The sequence below is a fragment of the Struthio camelus genome, chromosome 1 (genome assembly GCF_040807025.1).
Source record: "Struthio camelus isolate bStrCam1 chromosome 1, bStrCam1.hap1, whole genome shotgun sequence".
NCBI classification, from domain to species: Eukaryota; Metazoa; Chordata; class Aves; order Struthioniformes; family Struthionidae; genus Struthio; species Struthio camelus.
In genome coordinates, this window is record NC_090942.1 from 213139995 (window position 1) to 213167928 (window position 27934).

Sequence of the window (27934 nt, forward strand, 5' to 3'; positions counted from 1 at the left end):
AAGTGAAAAAAAGACGAAAGTGTACAGAGAGCTAGGTAGATAGGCTATTATGTCATTCTAACCTGTCACTGGAATATCAAGGGGCTTGACAGATGGCAAATGTAAAGATACATAAAGACCAAATCTAACAGCATTAGAAGGACGCACGGTTTTATGTCTGTTCTGAACAGCTGCACAATAGGCTGAAATATAGATATTTTCTTGATGAATGGCCTACCCATGCTGCAGCTCTTTTCCTATTCCAGTGGCTAAGGAAGAAGACTGAAGTGCTTTCACTACCTTCTACAGACAGGCATATTAAATTATACAAAATAAAAATACGTGAGTGTAATGGAAATGGAAGAAAGCATTCAAATGCACAGAAAGAGCTGTTACATCTCTTTCTGCTGATGATGCTCAAGGAAATTTTAGTAATATAACTGAAGCTTATCGTCTGTCTTTAAATAGTGTCCGTTTCATCATTTTGAAATTTCTGCACAGTGTATCTAAGGATATACTGCATAAAATAGCTAGTTACTAAAATATATTCTTAAAAAATGAGATTCTTGCCATGGTAAGCAGTGGCCCCTTTAATTTTTAGGAAAATTGTGAAATAGTTCTGTAGGAACTTCCCACGAAGTGGGAAAGGAGATGTACTAATCTTAAGGGTTTGGCATGTAAGCAGCATAAAAGACATATTTTTAAAAGAGACATTAAACTTTCAATCCTGCAAATCCTGAGCTTTCTAGTCTTCATCTAACAAACCAGTCCTGCATATTTTTAATTTTAAGGATGAAAATAATCTTGTGGACAGGGACGTCAGTGGCTAGGAGCCAGAACACTAAGAACTTTGCGGGATTAAACTTCTCAAAAAAATAACAGAATTCCACCTCTATGCCATTTGCTCTACCTGCTCCTTTGCCTAACCTGAACAGAGGAATGAGGAGCTCTCTTTCTGTCTTATACTCTAGAGAAAGACTGTGGTTCATTAGAATTTCTACACCAGTCAGGGAACTCAAGAGAAAGTAGGATTATCCATGTGTAGCCACAGAAGCCTGACTCCCCTCAAGAGCTGCATAACTTATTTCAGGTGGTTCCTTGTTATACATTTAGCAGCCCATCTCTCACCTTCTTTACACTTCTAAGGCCACACAAGTGTCTTCATGTCTATGATTCACTCAAATAGAATTAGATGGAAGGCTATTTGTCTTAGAAGCAGGATGTAAAATTAATAGTATCATGCTACTTTTTGTGCCCTCCCAAGCCATCCTTACTTTAGGGATGAGAAGGGGTTCATGTGAGTATGTTCCTGGACCTGCACAAGGTGATATTTCCTGCTGTCTATGTGTGTGACATACTGAACACTCTTTAGTAATACCATGCTGCTACGAAAAAGGGAAACATCATTTCTAGATTCATGATCTGGACACTTTGAAAAACACATCTTTTTGTACTGTTCAGCATTGGTGAGGCATTAGAGAATTGCCTCCAGTTTGGGACTTTGCACTTCAAGAAAAAAGTGAATCCTAATTAGAGCCAGTCCATCAGAAAGCGATGAGAATGATCTCTGAGGAAACACTGAACAAATTAGGGAGCAGACTGAGGGCATTGTGATAGCAGTCTTCAAAATAAATGAAGAAAAAAAGATATAATCCATTCCCCAAGTCTGCAGAGAACAGAAACAAGCTTCAGTTGCAGCAAGGAAGATTCAGATTAGACATTAAGAAAAACATTTTAATAGTGAGAAAAAGGAAGTGCGGGAACATCTTGCTTTGAAGATTGTAGGAAAAAGATAAACAAACATTTTTCAGGACTGACCTAGATACAAGTGATCCTGCTTGGAGCACAGGAAGAATGGGATGACTTTCAAGGCCCCTTCTAGTCATATGATAACTATGACAAGCCTAAGAGAGATGCAGGGACATCTTTATCAGAATATACTTACATTGTAGAAATAAGAATTTCCCTTATATTTTTTCATCACTGTATCTGACAGTAGATGATAAAGAAGGCAGAAGAAAGAAAGAGTATTTTTTCCCTTTTAATATGTTTTTTGGAGAGAAAAGAATACTGTTTAGTCCAGGATGCATACTAAGATTAACAAATCTCATCTTTCAGGCCTCCCAGCATAAGCACACACTTAAAATGTAATTTTTCAGTTAGAAACAACTGGGCAGTCTACTTCTTCAGCAATATTTGGACACTTCTTTTAAAGTATATTTGGCATCAAAATTTTTAATTGTGTATGTAATTTAGGATTTCTTGATAATTCCAGCTGTAGTGAATCAAGGCAGCTAGTAATGAACCTGTCAAAAAATAGCATACTATTTATACCATAGAAAAAAAGTGGTGCAATATCTATAAAGGGCCCGGGTTATTTGTCCTTTTTATGAGTGTTGTACAGGGTCAGGAGTTTGCTTTGAAACCGAGTAAAGGGTAAATTTTATATCATGGTGTTTGACTTTTCATTCGGAGTTATTTTGGTTGTTACACATTTGTTTAACAAGTTGTTTTACATTGCATATAGACTTCACCCTCTTAGCTCAATTTGCTGACAGCTAGGCTACAGAATCATGGTCTTCCTTTCATACTCTTCTACTGATCCCATTAGTCTTGTCTTCTTTAGAGTAAAATGGCCAAGCTTCAACAGGAAGAGTGCTTCTACACAGGCTATCGTACAGACCATTGCATTTGTCTCTGAGAAATGGGAGAGAGCGTTTTTAATCCTCCCTAGTTTACAAGGGATTTGAACCATACGCTAGTGTTCTGTCTACCACGATAGTCAAAGGCCACAGAGCCCCCTCTTCTCCTATTGTTGAGCTTGGACCACTGCATAGCGAAGAATGGCATGAGGGCAGAAAGGGCGTGAATGTGATTATAGCATAGTGGATGAGTGTTTGGAATAGTGAAGGACAAGGCCTGATGATTCAGGATATTCCTGCTATTCCTCCATTTTCATATGCTAACCTCATGAGGAAACTCAAAATCCCTCTTGCACATTTCTTGCTTCTTTGTGTCTTCGGTTGAAATGTAAGTGAAAAGTCTTTTTGTTAAGGATAAAGGCTTAAAAACATGTATAATAATCAGCACAATGTTTATAATTAAATAGCCTTTCATACTGTTTGATAATGATAAGTAGTAGAGCTTTTAAAATTATATTATCTGTAGGTGTTAACCTTACTGTAAAGAAGAATTCCTCTGCCAGACTGTTGTAGCCCTTGTACTCAAAATATATTTAAAAGAGAGTTCTGGAAGGCTTTGATAATTTTCGAGTTGTGTTTGATGTGTAAAGACACAATCTGGGTTCATTTTCTAGGCAGCTAGTCAAAGGCACAAGGTATTATTTCATGGATGCATGGTTTTATGCATTCTGTAAGTTACTTATGTACAAACAGTAAGCATAAAAAATATTTGTTGTTCTAGTTTTTAAAATGTTCACAAAATACACAAGGTGAGTCTAATCTTTTAGCTCTTTCCTGTAGATCAGTAGAGGAAATTGAAGTATATCTTTTACAATCTCAATCATAATTCCAACTTTCTGCAAGTGTGCAGTGCATGCGTACAAAATCCTTCCTCAACTGTGTTATCACCTCTCTCTAATAAAGGTTACCTTAATCCTAATAATAGGGTTGGTATGGAAATTCTTGGTGGCTTAAAATTTTTATTTCTAACTGTTAGCAATTTCTGCAAAGAAAATGTCATTTTTATAATATTATTTTTAATGTTATTACCTCTAATAAATTATGTAGTTTTGGTCTAAATTATCTGCCTCGTAGGGCTATTTTATGACTGCTGAAGTTAATTGGAGAATTGCCATAGATTTAAATGAGTCATTAATCAGTCCATTAGAGGTCTGAGAAAATAAAGACCACTTATTCTAAAAATGAAGCTTTTATCACCTTACTTTCTAGTCTGGAGTAAGCTAAGAAGTCATGGAATTGTATTAGAAAAATCTAGCAAAATCTACCTGGAATTCTCACCTAGAGACATTCTGATGAGACAGCTCCAGAAGGGTTAAACTCAGAGAACATAAACCTGATAGCAAAAAAATTCTTTGCCGATGAAAGATACAATAATAATTTTTAAAAAGCACATAAATAATAGTTGGAAACAAAAGCAACAAATCAAAGCCAAAAACGCTCTCACAGTTCCTACGACTTTTAAAAGAACAGACCTCACCTTCAGACAAAGATATATAGCAGCATGTTAATCCCAACACACCTTAGTTCACGTTCACTGCAGTGAGTGGCTTATGTGGCTCTATTGTCACAGTCTAAAACATCACGGAAATTGTAGAGGAATATATAACAGACTGAAGAAAGCAATCATCCCTTCAGTCAAGAAGACAATCCCTCTTTAACTTACCCTTCGCTACATAATTAGTAATAAAATTATGCTATTCTGATGAAGTATTGTCATGAACTTTTCTTGTGTAAGATTGTCTTTCTGGATCTAGGCCTAAATCTAATTTCCAGACCCTTCTGACTGAGTCTCAAGGTCTGCAGCAGATCAAATTGGAGCATGCTCAGCTAACAGGAAACTGATACAAAATGGACTTCACATGCCTATGTCCGTACTTCTGGTTGTATAGGAATAGCACTGAAACTGAAACTGAGACCGAATTTACTTCTCAGCCAAATCATTTGAGCAGATGATTCTGCTAAGGGCCGGGTTGAATGTAAACTTAAATAAGATATGAGCATTTTTCCACCTCAGAGTTCAGGATATTGGCAAATCAGATGGTTACTGTGATGCTACTATGTATCTGTTTCCACTCCTGACACTGTGTTGAAACTTCCTCATTATATGTGTGTCCATGTACGCATGAATGTCTAATATAGCATTTCTTTGACTACTCTTCTTTCCTCAAATTTCATATAGTTTTGGTATATTTTAGGAAAGAATTACATCATGAAATAATCAATAAGTTATATTTTCAGAGCCAAAATTTCTGCTAAATGTCCAGCTGATAGCTTTTAAGTGGAATTTCTTGCCAAATTTTTGCTGGTTCTGGCTGCTGCCAGTGACACATGGCAGAAGCATAATGCTTATCTTTTCTGATCCGTCATATTTTTCACTGGGCCACAGTACCTTGCAGCTCCCTTTGGACTTGGCTGGGGGCTTTGCTTCATAAGGTATGCTCTTTTATGTGGAAATAAAAACACTACTCTGGAGGGAAAAACTGTCATGTGGTAGGTAGGCAGAACTAAGGCATAGGTAGGGGCTTTTTCTCTGTTCCCAAAATGCTCCAGAAAACTTGCATGACAGGCATATATGACTGGAGTACTGCAGTGGATGAATACAGGCTATTTAGGAAGGACAGGTCAAGAAGGCAAGGACAGGGGCAGACTAACATGGGTGACGTTGTAGGTGTTTGCTACAGCTCACCTGATGTGGAAAAGGAAGTAGAGGCGGCGTTCTAGAGACAGCTGGAAGTAGCCTCACAATCACAGGCCCTGGTTCTCAGCGGGGACTTTAACCACCCTGATATCTGCTGGAGGAACAACACAGCAGGGCACAAACATCCCAGGAGGTTCCTGGAGAGCACTGATGACAACTTTCCGAAAAAGGTGACAGAGGAGTCAACCAGGAGGGGTGCTCTGCTCGTGCATAAGTCCACAGGCCCTGACGGGATGCACCCCCAAGTGCTGACGGAGCTGGTGGACGTCATTGCAAGTCCACTCTCCATCGTCTGTGAAAGGCCACAGTGATCAGCAGAGGTGCCTGAGGACTGGAAGAAAGCCAGTGTCACGCCAGTCTTCCAAAAGGGCAGGAAAGAGGAGCCAGGGAACTACAGGCCTGTCAGCCTGCCCTCCATCCCTGGGAAAGGGATGGAGCAGCTCATCCTGGACACCAGTTCCAAGCACAAGTTGGTGGACAAGAAGGTGGTCAGGAGTAGTCAGCACGGATGCACAGGGGGGAAGTCCTGCTTAACCAACCTGCTCGCCTTCTGTGATGGGTTGATTGGCTGGGCAGATGAAGGGAGAGCAGTGGATGTTGTCGACCTGGACTTCAGCAAGGCCTTTGACACTGTCTCCCGTAATATCCCCAAGAGCAAGTTCAGGGCAGGCTGGATGAGTGGACAGCGAGGTGGATTGAGAAGTGGCTAGGTGGCAGAGCTCAGAGGGCTGTGACTGATGGCACAAAGTCTAGTTGGAGGCCTGTAGCTAGCGGTGTGCGCCAGGGGTCAGTACGGGGTCCAGTCTTGTTCCACTTCTTCACCAGTGACTTGGAGGAAGGGACAGAGCGCACCCTCAGCAAGTTTGCCGATGATACAAAGCTGGGAGGAGTGGCTGATACACCAGAGGGCTGTGCTGCCTTTCGGAGGGAACTTGGCAGGCTGGCGAGACGGCCAGAGGGGAACCTCCTGAGGTTCAATAAAAGGAAGTGCCAAGTCCTGCACCTAGGGAGGAAGAACCCCATGCACCAGTACATTGTGGAGTCTGATTGGCTGCACAGCAGCTTTGCAGAGAAGGACCTGGGGGAACCTGGTGGGCAACAAGCTGGATGTGAGGCAGCAATGTGCCCTTGTGGCCAAGAAGGCCAATGGTATCCTGGGGTGCATTAGGCAGAGTGTTGCCAGCAGGTGGAGGGAGGCAATCCTCCCCCTCTCCTCAGCCCTGGTGAGGCCATACCTGGAGTACTGTGTCCAGTTCTGGGCTCCCCACTACAAGAGAGACATGGATGTACTGGAGGAAGTCCAGCAGAGGGCTACTAATATGATCAAGGGACTGGAGCATGTCTCCTCTGAAGAAAGGCTGAGAGAGCTGGGCCTGTTCAGCCTGGAGAAGAGAAGGCCAAGAAGAGATTTATCAAAGTGTATAAATATCTGAAGGGAAGGTGTAAAGAAGATAGAGACAAATTCTTTTCAGTGGTGTCCAGCAACAGGACAAGAGGCAACAGGCACAAACTGAACCACAGGAAGTTCCGTCTGAACATGAGGAAAAACTTCTTTCCTGTGAGGGTGACGGAGCACTGGAAGAGGTTGCCCAGAGAGGTTGTGGAGTCTCCATCCTTGGGGACATTCAAAAGCCATCTGAACAGGGTCCTGGGTAACTTGTTCTAGGTGACCTTGCATGAGCAGAGAGGTTAGACTAGATGATCTTTAAAGGTCCTTTCCTGCCTTGCCAGTCTGTGACTGATTCAATTGTCATACATATTAGCTGCTCCTGGAGAAGTGCTGATTTTTCTTACTTCCCAGATGAAGAAAAAGGAAAGTAAGGACTGAATGCTAACCCTGAACCATAATTTCATTCCTTCTTGCTCATGGAATATTGCAGCTACATAATAACCATGGATTTCCAGGTGCTGATTTGGGATACAGCTAGTTGCAGAAGTGTAAGTAAACTCAAACAAACAGCGAAACTTCAGTTTATAAAAGAATGTGGAAGTCTCACCTCTCACATTGCCTATTTTTTTATTCAATTTGGACATTTTGATTATTATTTTTTAAAGAATTTAACTCTTGCAGTTTTTAACTCTTGGTTTAAATATGTAATTTTTTAGACTTTTAAAAATTACCTGTGATTGCTCTATTTTTGTTTTTGGGTTTTTTTTTTTTCACAATAGAAAAAGAAGAATAAATCCTGCCAACTTAATTCAGATGAAACTCCCTTCCTGTCAGCAGGAATGAAGCCAGCAGAAGTGGACACCAGCCTGCAGGTGGAGTGGAGAATTAAGTCTTTCACACACTGATATTTGAATTCCCTGTAACACTACCAGCCAAAACCTGTGGTAATCTTTGATTTACTCAGGCATGTGTTAATCTAGTGTAATGTTGAGCGATATGTTACTAACAGAAGGTTTAACATAATGCTCCAAGCAAGTGCCAGATGGGTTTTTGTTTTCTTTGAACGTGATAGTTTAAAAGTGGTGACACACTCCCTTGCAGTTATATCTCATGTTTTCAGATATCTGTTGGATGTACTGCAGACACTGATGTAACAGAAGGGACAGGTAGTATATTAGTATATTTTAACTAGAACTGCAGTGCTTTAGTGGCAAAAAAGATACTACAGACAGAGAATCAAGGTTGGATCTTTTACCTATGAAATATTGAGGTTATTTCTTTTCATGAAAGGTATGTGCTAGGAAGCTATTTAAAATATTTGATGAGTGTAATTACCCTATGCTATGTCTGAGGGAAATTCTCTAACATCTTTGGGAGTACTCTATGCAGAGCAGAAGGGGAATATTTACCATGGGAGTTATCTTTCTATTGTGCATCTACCGACAGGCTCTGGGAGAGTTTTCCATTCAGAAGAAATTCCAACGTAGACAGCTGGAAAGTTAGAAATCTGTATTTGCTAGTGTTTTTCACAGCAAAATATAGAATCCACACTGAGCAGGCTCAGGACTTAGTCATCTACATTCTGGATGACAGCACTAACCTGTTATGCAGAAGATGAGAAGAAGTACTTCTCATTTTAAAATAGAACAACATAAACAACCCCGCTGTGAGGTAGTTTAGAGGAGAACACTCTGTATACCCCTTGTTTAAGCTGTGCTCCAGTGCCAAGAATACAGGATTCACAGAACTAGAAGCTCAGCAAGTCAAAGGTAGCTTGAGATTGTAGTTTAGTGACTAGCAGACTGCTGTATTGGGACAGACTTGTGATCTTGACCCCAGGCTCAGGATTATTGTTTTATGAGCTGGAGGTAGAACACACATTTGTAGGAGCAGATTTTAGGCCAGAAGCTGTAATTCTCAGGTATTGACATAGCGTTTCTAAAAGAGGTACGTAAGTTGCACCGTTGATGAATATGTTTTCTAAGATCGTTATTTTGGCATGCTTGGCAGGTAGGTGTGAATGTAACTCAGTAAGCAAAGCCTCAGGTTCTGTTCTCAAACTTATTCTTCCACCAGTTAAATATGGGGGCATTGGTACTTGCTGTGAGTTTGCTGCCATAAGTGCCATAATCTATTGTAGGTTTAAAAAATCTTTCTAATGTTGTGCTATTAAAAAGCTGGCAAATGCTCAGGGTTTGTAACCCGTAGATGTATAATTTTGTTCAGCTGTGGCTTTCTCTCATGCAATCATTCAGAATGAATAGGGACTATGATGACTCTATTGCCACCTAGTGCACCAGCCGAAACAGAGACTATAAATTGCATCTAACACCGCAGAAGGTAAAAACAAGTGGGTTGTTCATCCAAAGCAAAAGTCCAATCGTTACTCAGGTAGTATGTTTATTGCGGTGATAAGTATTTTTCTGGGCTCCTGAGACTTTCCGGGATTTCAGGAACTTTCCTGGTGCTTAGTGCATTATTTTTTAAGAAAAAGAAGGGGAGGAGGAAGAGATAAAACAATCTTCCAGAAAATTGACAATCTCCCAGCGGTTAGGACACTTCCGTGGTAGTAGACTCTTTTTAAAACCTTACGTGGAAATAGGACTTAAACCTATGTCTCCCATAGTCCCACGATAGAGCCCTACTCACCAGCCCAGCTGCTCTTCTGGGATTAGCCTGTGTCAAGAATTTCACCCTGGAACCAGAACACATGGGTTATCACTTATGTTGTAGAGCGCTCTTCATCTATCTCAAAGTTAAAAAAAAAAAAAAAAACTTCTCATTTAACAGAAATTGTGAGGAATTGAGATAGATGCAGGAACTCTCCCAAGGAACAGCTTTGGAAGAGCATTTACGGTTCATGAATACTGCTCTTTTATACTAGATAATACTACCTCTATTAGGCTCACCTTGCAAAAAATGACAATGCCTGTCTGGTTCATTGCTCCAAAATGGCACCACAGAGTGGTACTGGTGTTGAGGGACTACTCATAGTCTGCTGTTAAAGACAAAGTATGAGCAGCTGTATGCTTGATCTGAACCAGTACAACTGTTTTATGACGCGTACAGTATGTTTCAGTGACACCAGTCAGAAGCACAGCTTTTGCTGGAGCTCCCATATTGTGCTGATGTAGTATGATGCAACATCCTCGTTCAGATCCTTACCTGCCACTTCACTACACAACCAGCCTATTTTTGTTGGCAAAATGTATGAAGGGGCAGTAACCTTGTTCTACATCTCTATTCACCTGCAATTGAGCTGCTTTTTGCGGCAATCTTAGGACTTACATTGAAGTCAGAATTTTGCCTCCAGGGTAGTCTAGCATGCTCAGAGGCCTCCGTTGTTACCGAGAAAATCTCTACATCTAAGGATATCTAGTCCTCTGACTGTTACTTTTTACACATTTGCAGAGACTAAAGGGAAGATGTTTACTCAGAATTTTCCAGTGTGGGCACCAGTGATGCCCCAACTTAAAAGCCTCCAGTTGCTGAACGGAGTCACCAAATAACAATGAAAATAGACTGTTTTTCACTTGTTCGTGAAAGAAGTCTTATTTCCTTTATCTTGCAGTACATATCTCCTTAATTTTCCTTCAGTTGAGGTAATCACAGCTGTTGATTGCTTCAACCAAGGAAAAATAGGAAACCTACATGAAGGACTGCAAGTATGAAAACTCCTTTACTGCTGACAAAAAGGCTAATATTACAAGTTGTAAAACACTACAGGTGCAATTTAGTCATATCCTATGAATAGTTAGGTAACCTATTTTTGTTAGTAGCATATATATATTTTTTTCAGTCTCCCAACACTATATTGCATTCAGTACACAAAAGTGAAATATGTAGTGTTTTGAAAGATGCTATTTTGTTACAAAAAAGAAACACTGAAAATTGAATCAAGCCAACTGTAACAGACTGGATTTTGTAAGCAAATAAAGCAGGGACACTGCTAAAAATTCTGGACAAAACTTTACTGTGTCCTGCCAGATATTAATTTATACTGTCTGAAAAGCTAGTTCTTCTTCTATGAGCTTTACAAGAACTCTTAGGCACATTAAATACATCATGACTTGTCTTTGCTACTTTCTTTAGCCTGAATTTGTGTCAAAGGGAATTATGTATTCTTTCTTCACTCTCTACAGCAACCAGTGTTCAGGTCCTTTTGATAATTGTTATCATCCACCTTCTTTCAGAAAGGAGGGTAGGATACTGAAGAAAGAAAAGAGTTTTATGAAAACTGTTTGTGAAAACCTATGTTTGGTTTTGTTTGGCTGGTTGGTTTTGTGGTTTTTGTCAATATTCACTAGTATTTTAGTTTCATTAAAAGCATAGAATAATATAAGAGATATTCAGAATGTTCGAAAATGTGTCAAGTCAATAGGAATGACAACCACATTGTTGCTGACTATGGGAGATACTTAGCACCGGTTAGCCAAGAGTTTTGGCTAGCTATGATGAGGTGCACCTTGTAGCTTTGTCCTGCAGATCCTTGATAGCTTTGTTATGGTTCTGACATACAGAATGGTGGAATTAATTCACCTGATGGCACTCAATATGCCTACATGAATATAAGCATCAGGTTATCCAAATCTTCAAGGCCTTCTTTTTTTCAAGTAATGAACATTAGGCTATTTCCAAGGTTACAGTAAGTTTTTAATGCTTTACATGAATTAAGTAACAAAATAGTAGTCCTAGTGTTGAAGTCTGGTATAACTATTCTATATGCACAGCAATAGCTCTCCGAATTAATCTAATAGGCAGCAAATATATCTCAGAATTGCAAATAGCATATGAAAAATAGCAAGGGTTACTGGAGTTTCTGCAAAATTTTACTAAGGCTGTTTTTGTAACGATAGTTCACTGACAAATGCCACTGTTTCATTGTCAACTACAACTCTTTCCTTTCATCTGATTTTAGATACTCATTTAAATCTGGATATAGTAGGGACATTCTACCTGTAAAACCCAGAACAGTCAGGCTAACCTGATAGCCCAAACTAAAAATGAATGGCAGATTTTCAACTCTCAAACAAAATCAAGTTTTCTTTCCTCCTGTTTTTGAGTAAAGACTTACTAATGAATGAATAGAAGAGCCTAACACGGTTAAGACTTCATTACTTCCAGAAACTTTGCTGAAGAACTTTTGGTGCGCTGTGAAGTATTCCAATACTTAGAATAGAAGTACTTCTTCAGATTAAAAAAAAAAAAAAAAAGTGCATGTGATGCATTTTCCACATTTTCCTATTCAGTTGGTTTTCAAGCTAGTTCTCACATATTAGGCTGATGCTTTTCCCAGTCCCTTGGATAAATTTGGAAGGGGCTGTCACAATATGAGGCATAAAATGTTGCATGACCCATTCACTGGGTAATGAATGCATAAACTATTCATTATATCTCCTTCCTTCTAAAAATCTGCAAAGTTTGAAACAACCTGAAGAGGAACATTGGAGCATGTTGTCATCTCTCACCACTTATCATTTGCTAGCCTGTCCCTATACACTGCTTTTAAAAATGGCAGAGCCACTAGTCCACCTTACAGATTGGCCAATAATGAAGTAAATTATTCAATGGCAAGTTGAGAGTAGGCATTATGATTTGGTGAGTACATAGCTGCCAATACTATCTTAGAAGCTATCTGATTTCTATTCGTCATCATTGTGTTTGCATAATAAGAGTTTGTTGTTTTTGTGCCCTCATTTTGGTACCCATATTCATAATGAAAGGAAAGCAGCCCCTAGATGAAAATCCATTCTGGAAACTGTGATAAACTGAAACACAGACAGTTCCATCTGAACGTGAGGAAAAACTTCTTTCCTGTGAGGGTGGCTGAGCACTGGCACAGGTTGAACAGAGAGGTAGTGGAGTCTCCTTCCCTGGAGATATTCAAAACTCGCCTGGATGTGATCCTGGGAAATATGCTCTAGAGGCCCCTGCTTGAGCAGGGAGGTTGGACTAGATGATCTCCAGAGGTCCCTTCCAACCTCAACCGTTCTGTGATTCTGTGATTCTGTGATTCTGTGATTTGCAGCATGTGACAGATATACAACCAGAAACAAGTACATTCAATGCATGCACATGCAAAGCACAGTTGCAAAAAGAAATCAAACTTCTAACAGTTATTACTGCTACATACTTTTATGACTTCTTATATTCAACTTCCCAGCACAGAGGTGGATCCTAAGACCATACTGGAAATCTATAAAATGGTGTCAGATACACTAAAATAACATAAAGTATCCGAGGACATTCAATACTGGGAACGTTTAGGTTGACAAATTGCCAGTGCTTCTAAGTTGTCCTTTGGAGTCCCATCATTATGGTCTTCTCTCTCCTTTTTATCCCTACTTTTTCTTTCCTGTTTCTTATTTCTCTGAAGAAGAAAATAGATGACACTTGATGAAAACAGCCATTATAACCCTTCAGTGAGAAGAAGTATTACCCTTTTTATGTTCTTAGCTTTTGGAAGGCTGCACATGCATATGGAGTTGAATGTCTTTAGAAGCCGTTGTCAGTCTGTGCCATCTGCTTCTTTTGGAAACAAGGCTTTAAAGCAAAGTGCACTGACTTGATTCATCTTATGATGATACACATAGGTTTGTAAACAGCATGTAAACAGATGAGTAAATAAAATGGTATTACAGAAAATGAATGTGTGTTCTCTTCTAAAGCATTGGCTGGCTTATTATTCAACCCAATCTAGAGAAAAAAGCATTGGCTGGCTTATGATTCAACTCGATCTAGAAAAAGTGCGTAATGATCATTTCCTGAATTCAGATCTTTCCTGAGAACCAGCAGAAGTCTTGCAAGTGGACAGAAACTCTGTTCAGGCTGGGCCTGTGAGCCATGCTATCACTGATGTAGTTAAATGAAGGGTGGTAGGTACAGGTGTATAATCATATAATCATTGAGGTTGGAAGGGATCTCTGGAGATCACCTAGTCCAACCATTCTGTTCAAGGAAGGGTCAGCTAAAGTACGTTGCTCAGGGCCACATTCAATCAGGTTTTGAATACCTCCTCCAGTAAGATGCCTTTGATTTTGTACCAGATGAGGGGAGAAAAGAAAGAAGGAAAGAGGGAAGGAAAGAAGGAAGGCGGGAAGGAGGGAAGGAAGGAAGGAAGGAAAGAAGGGAGGGCAAAGAAAGAAGGAGGGAGGGAATGAAGAAAAGAAAAGGAAGGAAGGAAGGAAGCAACCAATGAACAAAGAAATACAAACAAACAACTTGCTTATTTTGAAAACTGATCCAGAAAACAGTTGTCCCTGACAGGTCATTCTAAGCTTATCTGTGAATCTAATAGCTTGTATTTCTGCAGCCACTTTGTAGCTCTCACAAGCAGCCTTTGTAGTTTGCCCTTCAGTAGATGAACTAACGCTCCATCCATTCAAACTTCTGAAAGTAGAAAAGAATAATCTGCGAATTAAATATTATGGTATTTCTTTAATGTACAGTTGCCCAGATTCTGATCTCAATGATTTAATTAAGGTAGAAGAATGTATAGGCAATGAGTAAATTACAACCAGTTTTTATCTAAATTTAATCCAACTGCTTTTTATCCAAGTTTCAAAACAACAGGACATATCACATGAGTAAATATAAAATTTCCCAAGATGATTGATAGAAAATACCGCGAAGCATTTTACATGGCCAAAGAAGACGTCCTTGATTTCAGGTCTTCTCCATCTTAACTTTCTATCGCTTGCCTAATGGTAAACAAAAAGTATGGTCAAGATATAAATTTTTAAAGGATGTAAACTATTGTTATCATCAAGTTAGCATATCTGAAAGTGAAAACACTTTATCGATGTCACATATATCCAGGAGAGAAAACGACAGTCTTATAAGTAAGCAAAACAGAACTAGACTGGTTTCAACTGACTAGCCTATTTTAAGGCATCCACAACACTTATCTGCTGATCAGAGACACTAGCTGGAAAATAAAAGATGGCGTTGAACAACTGGATAAAATATGAGTTCATGTGAAATTAGGTGAGAATAAAATCTCTCTCAATAATTAGGGATCGATTCAGTGTGTAGTTATTTTTATTTTTTTCCTAAACAAAGCTGTTTGTCACTAACACAGATCTGCAATGGGAAAGGTGAGACGGACTGAATGGATATCTAATTGAATATCTTTATTTATGCCAGCTATAACATTGTCTTTAGTGGCTCATTAAAAGCAGGAGTTTCCTCTGGTTCAAAGTGTCAACTTCCACCCCTCAGCTGAAGTTCTAGCAGGTCTGTGAGGCCAGGTGACACTGTAACAGGGGATGTGCAAGAGCCCATACAAACACTTCTAGAATCATCGTTGATTCTGATATCAGTAAAGCAATCTCTACCAAAGATCTCCAAGAAAAGAGCATGTAGAGTAGTCTGTATTTTAGAAGCACAACAATCATTTTCTGCCACTGTATTTTACGTCAGTAAGATACATGGAACATGCCAGTGAACTGCCTGACTTCTGCTAACTATTCTGCTTCAAATTTTAGATTTTCTTTCTATCAGGACCTGTAGCTCACAAGATAGAGGCATATAAAGATACCAGTCTCCTCTTAATCAGATAATTGTTTCATTATCTAAGTTGTAGGCCTTTCTATTTAACAGAAATTTCTTTAAATACAGTCTTTTCTATCAGGTGGCCATCCTGATGCAATTCAGGCTCTGAGAAAGTGTGCTGTTTTGTTTTCTCTTTTGGAAAATTATATTTGTGCATAAATGTTCTGAGGCAGAACATTTATGAGGGTTTACCTCCCAGTTGCTTTCAATAACACTGTACACTGTACACTGCAAATGCAGAGTTCCACAAATACAAACTATTCTCTTGCTATTGTTTATCAAAGAGCTATCCCTTGTTTAGCAAAAGAAAAGACATGCAACCAGATGCACTGCTACTACTGCAAACATATCACCAGCTTTGTTTTATTTCCCTGTTCAATCTTTTCAGAATTGGAGCAATAAAGAAAGGGAAAAATAGTTTTTGTAAGCAATAAAAGAAAGACCACATTAAAAGGCAAAGAAAAAGTTCTACCTTTTAAAATACTTACACTGTAAAAAAGCAAGCATTTCAGAAAATATTTCCTATTGGAATCTCACCAAAATCAGAATGAGTTAATGTCTGCCTATGCATTGTTAAGCCAGTTCTGTTAATAGAGTTCTGCCAGTTTATATTAAGTGAAAATCTTTCCTCTTAATATATGTCTCTTTCAATGCAATACTTAATTATATGAACACCAATAATTAAGTTAACGTACAAGCTTTTTAAGAGCAGGCTAGTGTCATGCTGGAGCCTTACCTCAGTAGGCAATCAGAAGTGGTACCTTCTTGTAGCATCCTGCAAATTTATTGGTTACTTGTCTTACAATCATTCATTAAGTCAAACTTTGCTGAGGTTGTGATAGAATTAATGGGATATTAATGAAAAGGTCATTACATTAATACTCCAAATCATTCCTACATCTAAAAAAGCAGTAGCCAAGGATGGGGCACTAATTAGAAATGTTTCACATTCTTGTAGTCTGAGGCTATGCACAGATAAGAAATTATTTCTTATAACTAAACATTACGGATTAGATTTCTGGGAAAACTATGGGAGTCATTTCAACTTTTCAACTGAGTCATTTTGGCCTCTGTGGTGCTAGCAGTGTTTTGGAGTAAAAGCAGGAATGCAATAGCTGCTGCTCTTAGGGTTCCCAAAATACTTCTCTATCAGGCTTTTGCAGATGATTTATATATTTATATTTACACTCCATGAGTGAAGCCCAGGACAGAGCACAGCATTTTATTCAAAACAAAATGCATGATCAACTCTGATGGAGCTACACATTAAGACAGCGTAGTTAGCTGGTTCCTACAAGAAAACTGCAGGAAAAGTCATCTCTTTGCTTCAAAAGGCACTTACATAAGAAGTATACAAGTATTGCTTGTGTAAGGAGATTCACATCTCCTTTTTGTGAATTCTAAGTCTGTAGATAATAGGATTAAGCGATTTTGCACATAGTCGTAAGGTGGATGGGCTGTATTTTCTGATGAGCTTGGTATCCAATAAGTTCCTCAGCCTGTAAACACTTTGAGAAATCTTTTTTTTTTTCATTTCATGTTTATCTAGAAGAGATTGCATGCTGACTTCTTTTGCAAATCTCTCTATATTTGATATGCAGGGTAACACTCAGCAATCTTAGCAGCTCTTGATTGAATGAAAGATGCAATGCTTAAATCAGAACCTGGAATTGTCAACAGGCAGTCTAGGTGGCTGAGGCTAAAACTGCCCTCAGAGATAAGCGTGGTTTCATTTCCAAACAGTGTAGTAGCAGTTACTGTGAAGATGGCTTATTGCTTCAGAAGGGATTTGCTGAGATGCTTTTAAGACAATAGAGGAATTAACTATCTCTCACCTTAGGGCTAAAAAAGATGGTTCTTTTGTTTTTAAAAGATGACATGGAAGAAAGTACAGTGTGTTAAAGTCACATGCTATCTCGAGTTTGCAGACTCAGTCCCAGAGGGTTTGTCCGAGTGAAGATGGAAATTCCAACTAAGGTGTTTTGTGAAGCTTTTCCTTCGTAGCAATCCAAAGATTACACCCTGTATACTCTAGTAACACCTGATTTCTAACAGGTTTGCTTAGATGCTGTCTTTTCCTCAGTGTTTCCAAATGGCTGGACTGAGTATGACCTTACTCAGCATACTGGCTATCATGAATTTCATTCTGAGGCTCCTAAATACGCCCAGATAAAGAGTGGGGATTCTGCCCGAGGGCTGTGGATTTCACTTTCATGATTCTACCGCTACTGCTTCTGAATTATTTTACATACAAAAGTTTCTCTGTAATGTAATAAATGCTATATTCTACAGAATGCTATCTTTCTCAGAATAAATTTAGCAAACATATAACTTGGGCTTTAGAAAAGACTTAACTATATAGCACTTCATCTTAGCATTCATTCCTCCATCCTACTGGATACATCTTTCTGTTCAATAAAAATGAATGAATAAAAGAAATAGCATGACAGATATCATCATTAATATTTAGAATGAGTCCTTGATGCTTGATAGATTCTAAAATTTACTTTATTATTGTAATACTAATGGATAAGAATCATAGCATAATTAAGTGTTGTGAACTTACAGGTGCTAAAATGATCACAGGGGATTATAGTAAAACCGGTCTGTTTATCCACCAGCATGATACTTTTAGTGCTGTGAAATGTACCAGTTTAATTTGTGACAGGACTGATGGATGAGCCATTGTCCTAAAAGGGCCTTAAATTACAGGCATAAGCACAAACAAAACTGGAGCAAACAGCTATTTTTTCCAAAGTAGCCTGCCAGTGATTTATAATGAAAAGAGTTATTTTCAAGTAAGTATAGCTGCCTTTTCATCAAGAAAAATACTGTATACACTGTTCCTTCACTCTTGATTGGCTGAAATCTTCGTAATTTAAAAAGTCAGGATAACAAAAGCTCGGTTTCTTATTGTCTTAGCTGATCTAAATAAGGTCAGAAGTTGGTTTCTGAGACAGGGAAAATGTGTGATATTTGAACATCTTTCAATATCTGTTTTGGGATAAAACATTAGAAAATCTGCAAACAAACAATAAAAATTTTATGTGAGTGAATATTTTCTTTTTTTTTTTCCAAAAATTTTAACTTTTCCTATTCAATTCAGGTCTGTAGAACCACTTTCTCCTCAGGTATGAGCTTTTAGTGTTGGACAATGTTCTATATTCATGTCTGGATCTCAGGATGAGCCTGAAGGCTGTACTTATTTCAGAGTATACAGCTGAGGAACAAAACTGAAGGCCTGTAGAAGAGTTTTCCAGACCTCATAACCCCCAGAACAAGGCCTCTGCTAAGTTTGGAAACTTTGGGAAAAATGTGATGGGACTGACCCCTTAGCTACTGCTACCCTACCCATTCTGCACTTGCTCTGGAATTATGGCTTCTGGCACTGGGAGGTTATTTGCACTACATGTTTTTTCTGTGTTTGAATTCTGCTATGATATCCAACAAAGGAGATTTTGTAAAATGGATCATATAGGATCATAAAAATGTTCGTTGGAAGGAGCCTCTAAAGGTCGTATAATCCAGATCCCCACCTGAAACAGATTCCAGCTCTGGATCAGGTCAGTCATGGCTTTGTCCAGCTGAGTCTTGAAAACCTCTGAAGCTACTCCTCTTCATAATCTGTTCCAGGTATCACCTTCCTAGTGATTTTTTTTCCTGTAATGTCCAAAGTGGACCTTCCCAGCAGAAACTTGTGGTCATTACCCCTTCTTATTACCTCATATTACTTTATTACCTCATATTACCTCATATTACTTATTACCTACCCCCTCTTATTACCTATTACCATTACCCTTCTTACCTCACTGCAATCTACATGAAGATCATAAGGTCATTTCTTAGGGTTAGAAAGATGCATGCCACCTAAAATGGAGGCTCATAGTTTACATGGCCACTCATCCTAGGTTTTCTCCATCATCAAAGGAAAAATTTAGACATCTCCTTAGGGTGGTTCAGATCTTAAGGATGAAGAACAACTTTTGAAAGTGTTTCTCCTTCTCCAATCTTCATGGAAGAGATATGGGAAGTTTCTAATCCCCGCCTCCTTGTCTCAAATCTTGAAGCTAAATAGAATGAGCTTCCTCTTGGACTACAGTTTTTTAGCAGAAATCTCTTGAGCCATGAAAGTGTGCAGTTAATTTGCAGTTAACTAATGTACAGTTAGTGAGCCTAGGACTTCAGGACCTAACAGCTGAATAACTAATTTACTCTTTGCCATGGAACTCTTGCTTCTAAAATACATATCCTGGAAAAGGATAAAATTCCAGGCCCATGTGCATGGTATTAACATATTATATAGTGTGCAGGCATGAAATCGTTCATCCAAATGCTGGAATAGTCAGGTCAGTTTAAAAGAGAGAGGACATTTAAGTATGTGGCTGGGGGGAAGCTCATAGTCTCTGTCCTTTTTAATAAGTTATGTTCAGTCTATAATAAGCCTGTTAGCTGCATTGAAGGATGAAAAGGCATGTCTTTCTCCAAGCTACTTCTTTCTCCTCTGAGAAGGTGCAGCACTGGAAAGATGCCAAGGTGCATCCATATTGTTTTTAAGGGCAGCTCAAACTATTCAGTACCTTGTATGAGCCTGGAAATCCTAGGACTCAGCTGCAGTTCGCTTTGATTCACTTTCTTTTTTCTTTTTTTCTCAACATGAACCAGAATTTTTAGTTTGTTGTGGCATTATCTCATTGTGGAGAAAAGACTGTAAAGAGAAGGCATTCCATTTAGTGAGAAATATGAGGAACTTTGTCTTATTTCTAATTCCAGAGGCCACACACTGAAAGAACTCCTTTCTCAGTTTTTTCATTCTTGTAATTTTTATGGACATGCTGTGGAGTGTTCAAATCTTTGTAATTCAGACTAGGCATTCAGCTTAGATGTAATAGGATGAAACAAAGTTAGGAGGACTAAAATCTCCACATTGTCAATGTAAAGAAGCATGCAACCTGAGCTTCATGAGTCAGAGCCCAATACTAAGAATGGGATTGAGTTAGAGAGTAAAACAAATTATATTTAAATATTTAAATAAAGGTATATGTATATGATCTAAGTGAATCTAATTTCTCATATATTCAGTGGCGATCTAGTCGATGCGGTCAGTTGTGCCTGGAAAGTGCCCATTCACTATCTCAGGATGAGCTGAATCACTCTGTAGGGCAATTCCAGTGTATTGACTACATTAACTACGGGAGTCTAGATACCATGCTCACACTTAGACACCTGCACGTCTGGAGCAGAAGAATGTCACCATCTGAGCTTCATTCAATTGCCTAAACATAGGCCCTTGGCTTGTTTGTCTGGCTTCCAGCTGCCACTCTAGAAAGGTGTAGGTGCCCTACAGGTCCTGTTCTGCAAGACCCATGCTGATGTTTCACGTTTTCCAAGGCTTCTCAAGTGGCATCAGATGCCTATTTTTAAGCAACTAAGTCAAGGCTACTGTGTCTAAAATATATGATTATCCTCTGAGTGCTTTTTCTTATGGTAGGATGTGCAGTTCTCTCTCCTTCCTACTCTCTTTCTCTTCAAAAATCTTGTAGAAATACTCTTACAGGCTTTCCTTGTAACTGAGTCCAGGAAGGGGGAGTAGCAAGAGGAAACTCTTCAGTTCCAGAATTAACTGTGTTCATTCTCATTTTGTTTGGACAAGGGTTGTGAATTAATACCTTTCTGCCTGTCTTTCTTTTTTAATTTTTTCTTTCTTTTTTTGGGGGGGAGGGGTGGGGAGAGTGGGAAATCTTTCCTCTGCCTTCTGGATGAAGTGGGACCATAATCTGATGGTATATATAATATCATATGAACTGAAAAATTCATATCAAACCTGCCATCTGGAAGATGCTGTTTCAGGACACATGATCTTTTCCCACTTTCTTGACTGCAGACTGCAGTTAGTGGAGTCATTGAGACGTAGCCATATGTGTATCAGGTCTTCTGAACACCCTCGGGAGTAGCCACAGACTACTCTTGAACTTATTTCCACTTCCACTTAAGGAGCAAGAGCTACAGAGTTAGTCTAGTTTGCAGCTATAATTTAGTCTCTGTTGTAAACAGTTATTTAGCCCATTCTCATATAAGCAACTATTTTGTTCCCTTCCATAAGAAACTAACGCTGTTAGGTTATTTTTGAACTGATGAAACAAATTGAGATTGCACCTTGCATACAACAGATCACATCCTGATCACAGACTGAGGTGCAGTATAACCAATTCCTGCCTGTTGGATGCCTGGGTTTCCAGAAGAAGGAACACTTGGCACACTGGTGAGAAGGTCCTATGTCTGGACAGCGAAGAGAATGTGACTCTTGGATGCAGTGAAATAAATTCTTATCGATTGGTATAGAAGCAGTCTTCAATATCAAAACACTTTTATTCAAACCGGAACATGGTGACCTTTCTAATGAGCTGTGATTATTATTATCCACATAGGGTAGACTTTTCAAAAGCTCCTATATAACAAGTAGAAACCTTCTCATTATTTTGCATTTCTCAGTCACATTATTTTTGAAAGTACAATAGTTCTGGTGGATGCACATTATGCCAAGAATTTATAATTCAGAAAAAAAAGTATGGTATCTGCCAGATAAATGTACAGGCTAAGAACAAGCACACAGAGAGTAAAAGGAAGAAAATCAGGGTAAACGTAAAGTGGCCAAGGGTATGATTTGCCATATAATGGTTATATTTGTCCTATAATGGTTATAATCAAATATGTGTCTGAGTTAGAGGGATTAGTAAATTTATTGTTCCTCAGATTTCAGATACGCTATGCATATTGAAAAAGGTTTGTTGCAACAGTCATTCCAGTTCAATAATTGTTGTTTTCTTTAGCAGAAAAAATAAGTATGAAAAGAAGTTCTACGAGTACTGCTTACGGCCTCAGAACATATTGCTTCTACAATGTGGTTCAATAACTGCCAAAATCTGTCATGGAAAGGCTTAAGACTTAAAAGGTGCAATTCAGTCTGTCATTTAAGAGTGTTCAGACAGTGTCTTTATTTATAAAAAGTTCATCATAACTTTTTGACACTTGCTAAAATTTCCTGGTTTGTTTTTTTAGTAATTGTCTGAAGGAGAAGAGTGGTGTAAATCACAAATCTAGATACTCATCTAGATACCATGAAAGACTATGTGACTACTAAAATCCTAAAGAAAAATTGCACATGTCAAACATATAAATAACGATAGTAACAATATTTTTATTACATGAACATTTTACGTGGAAGTCCCATTATTACAACATACCTCCTTTCCTTTGGGAGACATGTAGCGAAAGTGTTGTGTTTTGCTGGTTTTTTTCTTATTTTATTATTTAGTTCTAGTAGTTATGATGAACAGAACACGGCAAAATCAGTAGTAAAGAGATTTAAGAACAGCATCAGCTCCCTCATTAATCTAACTTCTTAAGGAAAAAAAAATCCCAACATTTTGGCAACTCCACTTCCAACTACAAAAAGACCTACTAAGAGTTTTTAGATTTCTCTTTTTATCAATTTGGCATCTATATGACTAGAATCACGAGTGGATTAATTTTATTTTTAATTAGCTTAATCAAGCACGCTTGATTTACGCTTAAATCTTACCTGTTACATATATACTATATATGTATACTGCTTTAATTATTAAATAGTAAACATGCATATACACACATATGTATATCTGTTAATAGGAATATATATATGAGAATTACAAATTTTCATGGTAAGACATTTAACCTATCCCATTTTAATAAACTATTTGATAAGCAGCATAACCTATTGCCAGAATTACACTCTAGGGAGAATGAGGGAAGGGACAAAGCTGATATGACTTCCACATTCAGAAAGATGCGTTTTAAGTGTAAAGAGAATTCCAAGTTCCCTAAACATACTTCCTATACCAAGAGCTCCAGTCTTACAGTCCTGGGACCTAATTCAGCCTACTTAAAGATGACCGGAGGCTACATGAGCTTTAAAAGACTCAGTTGATTTCAGCAGGACATGAGCAAGATAAAAGGTCTTGATCCAACTCTCACTGAAATCCCTATAAAGACCCTCTTTGATTTGATTGTATGATGAATCAGGCCTGAAGAATGCAGAATCAATTCTGAGTAATCAATCAAATTCAGTAATTAGAAATTAAGATAGTGAAAATGTAACTAGTTAAATATTATATAATCATTATATTTAGGCTTCAGTAAATATTTTCTGGAAGAACATGAGTAAAGCATGTTCTTTAGACTCCAGGAACATAAATAATTAATGAAAATGCCTAATTGTCCTGCATCTTACTCTTTAAAACTAAAGTTGAGCCAATGTCTTTCCTGTTTCTTTTTGTATTGCAAATGTGTGTGGATAAATGTTTTCTGCTTTCAGATGTCTTTGCACTTCCAGGCCACAGCTGTGCATAAAAGTACTAATTTATAGTGGGGGGAACAGGAACTTAGAAAATAAACAAATAACTTAGAAATCTAACGTATCCTCTAGGTGGAAATGGGAGCTTATCAGTCAGGACAGCGGTTCAGGAAAAGCCCTCTTAGTCTGTTAGGCCATGAAGTACTTCTATTGCTTGAAATTTCAGGCAAAAACTTTCCTTAATATCTTCAGCTGAAGTTTCCTTTCTCTTCTGAACTTAGTGTGTAGGGCTCCACTTGTGACTAAGGCTTATGCAAGACATAGAAAAGAGTCGTGCTGGCATGAGGTCTCCAAAGGAGTTCAGTTTACTTGGCATGGTCTGAGCACATCTGTTTCACTGAGAATGCCCATTAAAAATGTACGAGTAGTAAGTTTTGAGTTGATGCCTAATAAGTTGAGCACTTGTTCAAAAAGTGAGAAAGACTTGAATCCACAATCTCTATACTGTAAGCCAGGGTCATAATCATGAAGTTATGGGTTATTGTGGATGCTGGAGCAGAGAGGAAAGCAAAATTTCTGGCATGAGAAAAACAAACTAGAAGATCTTGTATGCTCAGCAAAGAGAAGGTGTAGTCATCCTAACCAGAAGACTATGGTACATTGAAGAGTTAGTGATCTATCTAACAGTTTACCTGAACAGGTGGAGGCCTGTGCTCTGCTAAACACACCACTTGGCCGTGAATTAACTTAGTTGACTATATTGTGATGAGGAAACCTGAATGCAGGTCCCGCTTGGCAGAAGGGGAAGGGGAAGGGATAATGATACTCTTCTAAGACTTCATCCTGCTGTGAAAGGTTCAAGAGGTTCAGATGAACTTTTAACATCAGCACACTTATAAAAAATACAGCCAAATGCCTTATACCTGCCTAGCATATATGGAATGCAAAGTATAAGGTTAACCACATTTAATAGTTTGAATAGCCACATTGTTTTAGGACTATGCAGAAAATGCTCAGTAAAATGGATTACTTTTACTTTAATGAAAAGAACTGTTCAAGCTATGAGACAATAAAATAAAAATACCTAGATTGATTAGATAACAATTATTTATAGGTGATAGCCATCTGATACGAGATCCTTTTTACTATCCGAGCTCAAATTAAGTTCTGTGCATACTGTAGTAATAGAAAAATTTTCATTGATATTAGTCGGAGAGGACAACGAGAATTTCAGACTGGTTTTGAGCAAAGCTTAGAGACATGTGGATGTCATTTGTACATCCCTGTCTTTTATGCAGGGCTGTATTTTATGCTTCGGTACCCACTCCGAACTTATAATTAGTCAATAGAATTATATTTACAAGGCTTATACATGAAATGGATATTTTTCCTAATCTTATTAGCCAGACTACTAACTTCAATGGCTATATGTTATATTTTCTGACAGTAATTGCTGCCCTTATTGTGCAAATGTGGTAATCTAATGTAAGAGATGAACAGGTGTTGTTTTATAGCAGAAAGATGGCAGTGCTGTGGAAGTGATATGTAATATCAGTATAACCTTCATATAGGTATTTGAACACCAAAAAAAATCAAACTAAAGTCCATAAATAGTAGCTGAACACAACTGATGACTTTGTGAGAAGGTTTATGTTTTTTTCTTCAGACATAACTTAAACAGCATCTATTAAACAGTGTAATCAAAAATCACCGTAATATATAAGTGAGTAAAAAAGAAACCCAGAAATCCAGATCAGTAGTGTAAGCTGATGGGTGTTCTAGGCTGACGTTATCTGTTGTCATGTTAAGAGGTGACTGTCCCATCTCTGAGTTTAATAGCATTCTTACCCAGCTGAAAAGTCAGGAAAATGTTGGCTTTGTGATATAGTTCACTCTTTATCAGTATTAAATCAAAAGTAAATGAGAAGATTCCAAAACAGCCACTGTTGTTAAGAAAGTCAATGGAGTTGCACCCACAGTGATTTAAACATGTATTTCTGTTTACTTTTGTTATGAGGAAGTCAGTTTCATGCCCATCTCAAGAGGGCAGTTTAAAAACTAGTTCAACTGCTCAGATTTTGATTTTTAGGAAGATATAAATTATGGTAGCCTTTCTTCCTTTCTGCCAACCGAAGCACTGGTTCTGTTAAGTCAGCTCAGGATAACGTAGTTGTTCGCATATGCATTCTGAAAACAGCATCTGTCTTCTTGGGAATAAGGCAATTTATTTGACACTCTACATGAAGGTACCAATATTGCTTGTAAAGGATAATATCTAAGAGGCTAAAATCTCGATCTGAAGCTGGCATATCTGAAGATAGTGGTACGCAGAATAGATCAAATTCTACACCTTCTAAAGGCAGAGAACAAGCTGTCCCTGATTTTAGAGAGCTGAACATAGCCTTTTATAAATTTCTCAGTAGAATGGCTCAAGCTACCTGGTGAACACGTATCTGCAAAGAGAAAAAATTACTGCCTTTTAAAATGAGTTCTAACTGCTCTCACTGAGCATATTTGGTCTCTTAGCTCTTAGCTTGCTTACTGTGTCAAAGAGCTGTGTGAACCCTTGAAGAGTTTCTGCTGGTCTATCCAAGAATAGAGCTTTACTGAAGACAGAACATGCCTCACATAGTCAGCAAGGGCTGCAGAGGAAAAGCCTGTCCAGATTCCAAGGGACAGCTGGCAGTAAAGGGAGTGCTGCTAAGACACGTAAGAACTGCCATACTACAGCAAACTAGAGGTCCTTCTAATTTCCTGTCTCTGAGGTTATGTTTGCACAGGATATTTCAGACATATACAAGCAAACTTACTCAAACTCTGAGCTGAAGAAAAACAAAGAGCTTTGTGACCACATTAGAGCAGGATCTATGGAGAGCCAGGGTATAGTATTGCAGGTGACATGTCACACTAACATCATCATATGGTTTTCTTTCAGCTCAGAGTATGGACAGAGCATACTCATGCCAGCCGCAATAGACAATGTAAATACCTGCTCGGACTCTTCAGTTGGAGGTGCAGGTATTTATTCAGTTCATCTGAATGCTTATCATTTTGTTTCTTCTAAAGAACCCCAGCTATTCAGTGGAACAGAGATCAGCATATTATTCTAAAATACACACAAGTGTCTTGGAGTTGATCTTGGTGATAACGCTTCCTATTCATTTATCAATAAACTGATCTCTTCTTCTACAGGATAAAAGGAAAGTGCCATAATGATTTGGAGCTGTTGTCTGTAATGTATCACCAGGTACCAGAGGACAATACAAAGTATCCCACAGATGTAGAATAACTTGCCCTCAGATTAGAGTTTTATCCTAATCCTTAATTGCTAGAAGCTGGTTTATGCCTACCACTAACACATTTTATACCCTCTAATTTTTGGTAGCATTAGCCATTATAACATTGAACACTCAGAATACTTACAGAATAGTCAACAATTCTTTAAATTTTGCCAAATTCTTGATTTTCACAGATTACTTAGAGTTCAAAAAAGCATTTTCTTTTCCATCTTAGTATTTTTCACCTTTAAATTTTATTGATCATATGCTTGGTCTTGTCATGAGACTCAGGAAAAAGACCATTCTAATCTATCTTCTCTAAGCTATTCATTATTCTGCATATAGTGCCATGCAAAGCTACCTCCTACTGCTTCTGAAGAAACTATTAATCTCCTGAGCATTCTCTATGTAAGGACTGATATAGAAGGTTTTTATTTTTTTCCTAAACAATGTTTGTACACTTCTAAATGCTTCTTTCAATTCTCTTAGGCTACTAATTTCCTTACAGTCTTTTTACTTTCAAAATATTTAAAAATCCTATATGCTTTAGATTTCTTCTCATCTAGAATGCTCTTAGATCTCTGATTTATACATCAAAATTTACTTGCAAGGTTTATTTCCTTTTTCTGAAGGATACTTCCTCTGTTCAAGCAATTTCTCCTACTTTGCAAATGAACAGTATTAGCTTTTCTCTTTGTTTTTCTACTTTTTGGATTAATAACAGGTTAACAGAGTTTAAAGGCACTATTTTATAGATACCTTTGAAGACTTATTTACTCAGCTAGTTACTTTTTCAACCGAGTCTCACAGAAAAGACAATGGATTCAATGATGAACTTATCCTATTTCACCACCTGGAAGAGAACAGAAATGCAATTAGAAGTATTAAATGAGTCAAGGGCATATGACTGGGTGATTTTAGAACTTGTGTACAAGGGTTTGGGATATTGACCATTTGGAGGGATCCTCTGAAAAGAGAATTCCTACCTTGATAGACAGATTTTGT

The 27934-nt window shown here is 38.1% G+C and overlaps 1 protein-coding gene across 7 annotated transcripts in view; it reads right to left on the reverse strand.

Annotated features, from left to right (window-relative positions):
• MTNR1B (melatonin receptor 1B) overlaps window positions 1-27934 on the reverse strand; it is a 58691-nt gene that overhangs the window by 20391 nt on the left and 10366 nt on the right. The window contains exons 2-4 of one of the 7 annotated variants that reach the window (XR_011138750.1): window positions 27689-27782; window positions 9419-9464; window positions 1798-1883 (exon numbers count right to left, since the gene is read on the reverse strand). The exons of 4 other annotated variants lie outside the window; for them this stretch is intronic. The gene's annotated coding sequence lies outside the window, so the exon portion shown is untranslated. Of the gene's footprint in view, window positions 1-1797; window positions 1884-9418; window positions 9465-13216; window positions 14470-17664; window positions 20028-27688; window positions 27783-27934 lie in introns of those variants that run through there. 2 more of the 7 variants (XR_011138751.1, XR_011138752.1) reach the window with 2 other exon arrangements.